Here is a 6,822-nt window from a genome sequence, read left to right as displayed (position 1 = left end):
TAGGTCATTCATTTCAATTCTTGACTGCGGGGTATACATGGGCAAAACTAAATAGACCTCTCCCAACACAGAGTCCAATTGAGAGGCGTACCTGCAGCCCTTTGCTCCTAGTGGGCTTTACAGTATTAGGTCAGTCATTTCAATTCTTGACTGTGGGGTATACACAGGCTAAACTAAAGAGACCTATCCAAAACAGAGTCCGATGGAGAGGCGTACCTGCAGCCCTTTGCTCCTAGTGGGCTTTACAGTATTAGGTCAGTCATTTCAATTCTTGACTGTGGGGTATACACAGGCTAAACTAAAGAGACCTATCCAAAACAGAGTCCAATGGAGAGGCGTACCTGCAGCCCTTTGCTCCTCATGAGCTTAAGCAAGTCAATTACATTCTTGGCGTTTTCTTTCATTTCATGGGATATTTCAATTAGTTTAGACTAATCAACGAGTTTCCCTCAAGATACGAACTAAACAATTTTTTGCCGAGGTTTTGAACAGTTGCAGTTAAAAATCTCACAGACATTGAAAAACTCGGGAAATCCGGTAAGATAACAGTTTAAAAAGATAGCTTTTCCCTGACATTTAGCTGTTATCTATTCTAACTTTCGTTAAAAAAAAAGTTCTTAAATTTCGTCTTGGCTTTATACTTGTCTCTTTAGTGTGGTAGAAATTTCTAAAGAGCTACAATGAAAGGTGTTCTGTGTTTTGCTGTGTTGGCCATTTTTCTAGGTAATTGATTTAAAGTTCAGATTATGCTTTCCTTTAACCACTTATTTGCGCATTGCTTATAATTAATTATAATTAAAAAATTGAGACCAAATACAGCAATAACGTTTGCCTTTTTTTATGTGTGTCCAGCTATGATACTATGAAGTGTATTCGCGACTTGTGTAGTATTTTAACATTAGCTGAATAGTAGAGATAGCTATTTCATTTCATTAGAATGACGGTAAAAGAAACTACATAAATAATTAAAGATAAATATTTAAATGTTTCAAATATGGCAATACAGTTATGTTTTTAAAATGTTTTAAACTTTACACTTATAAACGTAAATATTTTAAAATATTTCTCCTATAAAAATAAATATTTAAAAATACTTCATCTAAACACATAAATATAAAATATTTCACGTAAGCATGTGCATATTTGAAAACATTTCCCTTATAAACATAGTTATTTTAACTTTTTTCCCTCTATAAACTCAACTATTTTAAATGTTTTCCCCTAGTGTTGTCCTATGGTGCGCCTCGAGATTTATTCTCTTTTGGCAACATGTGCATGGACACATGTAACAGCAACCCCATCTCTATCAGCCTGTCGGGGTGTGGACCCAATGAAGTCTGTACCATCAATAGCTGTGGACATTACTCCTGTCAGTTCTTAGGTAAGGCTAAAATGTGGACATTACTTGTGTCAGTTCTTAGGTAAGGCTAAAATGTGGACATTACTTGTGTCAGTTCTTAGGTAAGGCTAAAATGTGGACATTACTTGTGTCAGTTCTTAGGTAAGGCTAAAATGTGGACATTACTTGTGTCAGTTCTTAGGTAAGTCTAAAATGTGGACATTACTTGTGTCAGTTCTTAGGTAAGGCTAAAATGTGGACATTACTTGTGTCAGTTCTTAGGTAAGTCTAAAATGTGGACATTACTGGTGTCAGTTCTTAGGTAAGGCTAAAATGTGGACATTACTTGTGTCAGTTCTTAGGTAAGGCTAAAATGTGGACATTACTCCTGTCAGTTCTTAGGTAAGGCTAAAATGTGGACATTACTTGTGTCAGTTCTTAGGTAAGGCTAAAATGTGGACATTACTTGTGTCAGTTCTTAGGTAAGTCTAAAATGTGGACATTACTTGTGTCAGTTCTTAGGTAAGGCTAAAATGTGGACATTACTTGTGTCAGTTCTTAGGTAAGTCTAAAATGTGGACATTACTGGTGTCAGTTCTTAGGTAAGGCTAAAATGTGGACATTACTTGTGTCAGTTCTTAGGTAAGGCTAAAATGTGGACATTACTCCTGTCAGTTCTTAGGTAAGTCTAAAATGTGGACATTACTTGTGTCAGTTCTTAGGTAAGTCTAAAATGTGGACATTACTTGTGTCAGTTCTTAGGTAAGGCTAAAATGTGGACATTACTCCTGTCAGTTCTTAGGTAAGTCTAAAATGTGGACATTACTCCTGTCAGTTCTTAGGTAAGTCTAAAATGTGGACATTACTCCTGTCAGTTCTTAGGTAAGTCTAAAATGTGGACATTACTTGTGTCAGTTCTTAGGTAAGTCTAAAATGTGGACATTACTTGTGTCAGTTCTTAGGTAAGTCTAAAATGTGGACATTACTTGTGTCAGTTCTTAGGTAAGTCTAAAATGTGGACATTACTTGTGTCAGTTCTTAGGTAAGTCTCATATGTGGACATTACTGGTTAGTGTTGTTGTCAGTGTTGTGGTCAGTGTTGTGGTCAGTGTTGTGGTCAGTGTTGTGGTCAGTGTTGTTGTCAGTGTTGTGGTCAGTGTTATGGTTAGAGTTATGGTTAGTGTTGTGGTCAGTGTTGTGGTCAGTGTTGTGGTCAGTGTTGTGATCAGAGACAGGGTAATGCACTGAGCACCATGAAATGGACAAGAATCGAGATGAATAACGAAATGGACTGGAGAAACTAACTGTAAAACACGAATTGACTATTTGACTTAATTCTTCTCTAATATATAATTATTATTTCTCATTTCAAATATAAATTAAACTGTGTTTTTTTATCCCCTGTAGTTGGATGATAGTCTACCCAGTGAAACAAGACTCACTCAGGAAGTTGTGGGCAGCATAAGCAACTTTTGAGTTAACGAGTCAAGTTCTAGTACAGCTTTTTGATAGAGAGGCTAAAGACATTAAAATATAAAAATAAAAAATTCTTGTTTGTTTTTAATGTATTATTTTTTACTTCCTCGTATATAGAGTATAGAGGGAGTATTGTAATCGTGCACAAAAATCACATGACATTTTGACAGATTTCATCGTTTTACACATCAATACTTCATCATATATGGAGTATAGGAGACTTATTTTACACAAAATGATGAAAATAATTCGATTGTATAACATACATCATGTGTTTGCCATAAGCATCTAAACATATGGTGCGCTGTTGAAAACTGTGTTTTAGTTTTGGATTATACAAAAGAAAAAATAATTTAAACACTGCTTAGATGTCGATTAACAAACTGGAATGGAAACGCATTTTAAGCTCTCCTGCAAATTATGATAAAACGGTGATACTATTTAGTTCCAAATTTTAAAAAGTCGTTAATTTATTGTGTTGATAATGATTATAATTAAGCTCACACACCTATTGAGGTTCGGTATTCAAACATTTTAAACATGTGGATTTATGATAGAAGACAGATTGTGCATTAGTTAAAACATGTAATTAAATGTGAGATAATTGTCTACAGTTATTTTAATTGCATACTACATCTAAAACAAAAAAAAATACTAAACTCATTTTTTTTAATCGCCAAATCTTATTTTATCAATGACAAAACAATGTTCAGCTATCAACGTATATGAACGCTAAGCGCGAGACAAAACTAGTTTCTTTTCACTGATAAGATTTCGGGCTTTCTCGTTTCTTATCTTAAGTTAAAGTAAAAAGAAAACGGTCTTATCTTGATCAAGTCACTTAGTAGAACAAACTCAATAGCTTCAGGCCAGTCTGTGTGAAATTAATAAGTCAATAGTCAAAGCGAAAAGGCTTTCGTTTTTACTTTCTCGTATATACGAAGTATAGAGAAAGTCTTGTAATCGTGCAAAAAAAAAAAATCGAGATTTTTGCAAATCTCGACGTTTTGCATCTCACTGATACGGAAAAACATAATTTTGCAATCTTGTCCGTATGTCTGTGTGTCTGTGTGTGTGTGTGTGTGTGTGTGTGTGTGTGTGTCCGTGTGTAAACACGATAACTTGAGTACCGTTACAGCTAGGTTGATGAAATTTCATATATAAGTATTTTATCAAAATCGTAGATCCGTATCAACTTTTGAGCGATTTCCAACAACCGGAAGTGGTACTTTTTCTACTTTGAATTTTTCAAAAGCCTATAACTTTAGTACTATTTCAGATAGATAAATGAAATTTCACATGTAAGTAAAAGATCTAATTCTCTACCTTCTGTTAAATTTTGAGTAATTTCCGTTGACTGGAAGTAGTAATTTACGCTACTTCCGATTTCTCAAAAAACTAATGTAAATTTTAAAAGTACTAATAATATTGCGCACTATTTGCGCTTTTTTATTGGGCGTTCACTTGGTGTGCAATTAATTTGTCTACGAGATTTTATTCTATTTTTAAAACTTTAAGTATTTAAAATGGATTAAAAATCATGTCTATAGCCCGAGTTCCCATCCCCTGTTATTTTATATAAGAATATTCGAGAAAGTTTAGGGGAGATCACTCCCGGTTTATTTTTTATAGCGCTATCGGTCTTTTCAGTAATTTTGTCACTACATACCAATGGACACAAGCGAGAAAAGTCTCAAAGGTATTTGAGAGGTGCATAAATTAATTTAAAAATCTTGCACGGCGTAGTTACAATTAATATGATTATAAAATCCTGTCTGTCTGGTTTTTTTCGGACTTTACTAAAGATTGGACGTATTTGATGTTTTTAATATTTTCGGTAACTAAATAAAAATTAAAAAAAAGCAAAAACAATTTGGTTTTCACGTGTAATGGCGACATAAACAATGGCATCCTGCTATTGGATAGGCCGACATAAATTTTATTGTACACATTGTAAGCTAAAAATAGAAAACTAGGTCATGGGGTTTTAAATTTGCATTGTTATTTAAAAACTTGATCTGCAAAGTTTTGTAAACAAATAGTTATCGATCACTAAGTTACTGTACAGCCAATCAATATTTGTCTTACGAAAGTGAAACATCCGGTTATAACTTAGGCTTGATGAAAATAAATAGAAATATAGCCTTAAACTCAACAAATTATTTTCAAGTTCTCTGGATTTGCAACTTTTATAGCATTTATTCTAAAAATATAAAACTTCTAAATTAATTTTAGGCTTAAATTTTGTATTTTTTATTTTTTTTTACGGTCTAAATCTAAAAAGCACGTTTTTATTCCATGTCAACAACACTATGGAAGGAATCTCGTCAACTCGCTTGTCTCCATTACTTATAGGTCTATTATTTGTCAAAAAAACATACATATTTTATTATCTCTCTTTAACACGCTTTATTGACTATGGATTTTGAATTGTACGATACATCATGTTAAAATCAGCCGTTTTATTCATTAAAAAATGCTTCTATATGACTCATCAAACAGAATGAATAATTATGATAAAACATTTTTTTTTCAATTTTTTTCTCTCTCGTTCTATTTGAATTAAAATAAACCAACGTATAAACAATCTAACTAATCTCAAGACATCCGTTCCTTATAGGACTAAATTTACAAGATACAGGAAACGTGTTTAGTATAAAATAAAGTTCCATCAAAGAATTTCTTAGAAATCGTTGTCTATGTTTCTTTTTTAACACAAACGAATAACCGATTACCTTGATATCCTAATTTTGTTTTAGTATGTGGTGTTAATATTGTCAGTTATAAAGTCGAGTATGAAAAATAGGTAAATCTAGGCAGTGAAATAGACGTTATTTTGATCAAAGCACATCAGTAGCAGTTAACAATCTAAATGGTAGTGGTAGATGTACATCGTCTGGTATCAGCATTTTTGCCAAGGAATAAAGATTGTCATTAAACTTTTGAACAAGAGACCTCAGTAAATTGTTTAGAATTTGATTAGAGTTTCTATGCACACGATTCCTCGCCCGTGTTATCTGAGTAATATCATATTCAAGAAACGCTTGGTAATTAAATACCAATGGGCAATTTAAAAGTAGGAAATGCCATTTGTACCAATGTGTCAGGTTTTTGTGACATGTATGAAGTGGAACTTGTATGAAGTGGAACTTGTATGAAGTGGAACTTGTATGAAGTGGAACTTGTATGAAGTTGAACTTGTATAAAGTGGAACTTGTATGAAGTGGAACTTGTATGAAGTGGACCTTGTATGAAGTGGAACTTGTATGAAGTGGAACTTGTATGAAGTGGAACTTGTATGAAGTGGAACTTGTATGAAGTTGAACTTGTATAAAGTGGAACTTGTATGAAGTGGAACTTGTATGAAGTGGACCTTGTATGAAGTGGAACTTGTATGAAGTGGACCTTGTATGAAGTGGAACTTGTATGAAGTGGAACTTGTATGAAGTGGAACTTGTATGAAGTTGAACTTGTATAAAGTGGAACTTGTATGAAGTGGAACTTGTATGAAGTGGAACTTGTATGAAGTGGAACTTGTATGAAGTGGAACTTGTATGAAGTGGAACTTGTGGCTGTCAGAGTTACGTTCTGCCTGGTGCCAGTGTCACGCTTGGTTGGGTTTTTGGTGTATGATAGAGGGGGGGGGGTGGATGGTGGGGGTAATGGTGAGGGTGGGAGTGGAAAATGAGAGAACATGCTGTGTGCTGACTGTCGTAGTATCGTCAAGAGCAAAAGTTAAGAGAAATCGTGGTATCTGTGACTGAACAAACACATTCGACAGTAGATGATACAATTTAAATCGTGGGAATGGATACAATTTAAATCGTGATAATGGATACAGTAAAAGTCATGGGAATGGATATAATAAAATCGTGGGAATGGATACAATAAAATCATGGTAATAGATACAATTTGAACCGTGGGAATGGATACAGTTCAAACCGTGGGAATAAACACACCAGGTCAGAGATTATAATGGAGAGTTGTCGCTAAAGAAGAACATTTAT

General features: G+C 33.9%; 1 long non-coding RNA gene across 1 annotated transcript; it reads left to right on the top strand.

The window, feature by feature from the left end:
- The first annotated feature begins 566 nt into the window (after positions 1–566).
- LOC131928584 (uncharacterized) lies at positions 567–2,872 on the top strand. The gene is made up of 3 exons (XR_009383808.1): positions 567–723; positions 1,226–1,381; positions 2,747–2,872. It is a non-coding gene; the product is annotated as an uncharacterized LOC131928584 (long non-coding RNA).
- Positions 2,873–6,822: the final 3,950 nt, after the last annotated feature.

Source organism: Physella acuta, unplaced genomic scaffold, assembly GCF_028476545.2.
Source record: "Physella acuta isolate Inbredline_101_S28 unplaced genomic scaffold, ASM2847654v3 ptg001522l, whole genome shotgun sequence".
Lineage (NCBI taxonomy): Eukaryota > Metazoa > Mollusca > Gastropoda > Physidae > Physella > Physella acuta.
The sequence above is the reverse complement of the archived record's forward strand: the minus strand, read 5'-3'. Positions and strand labels throughout refer to the sequence as shown.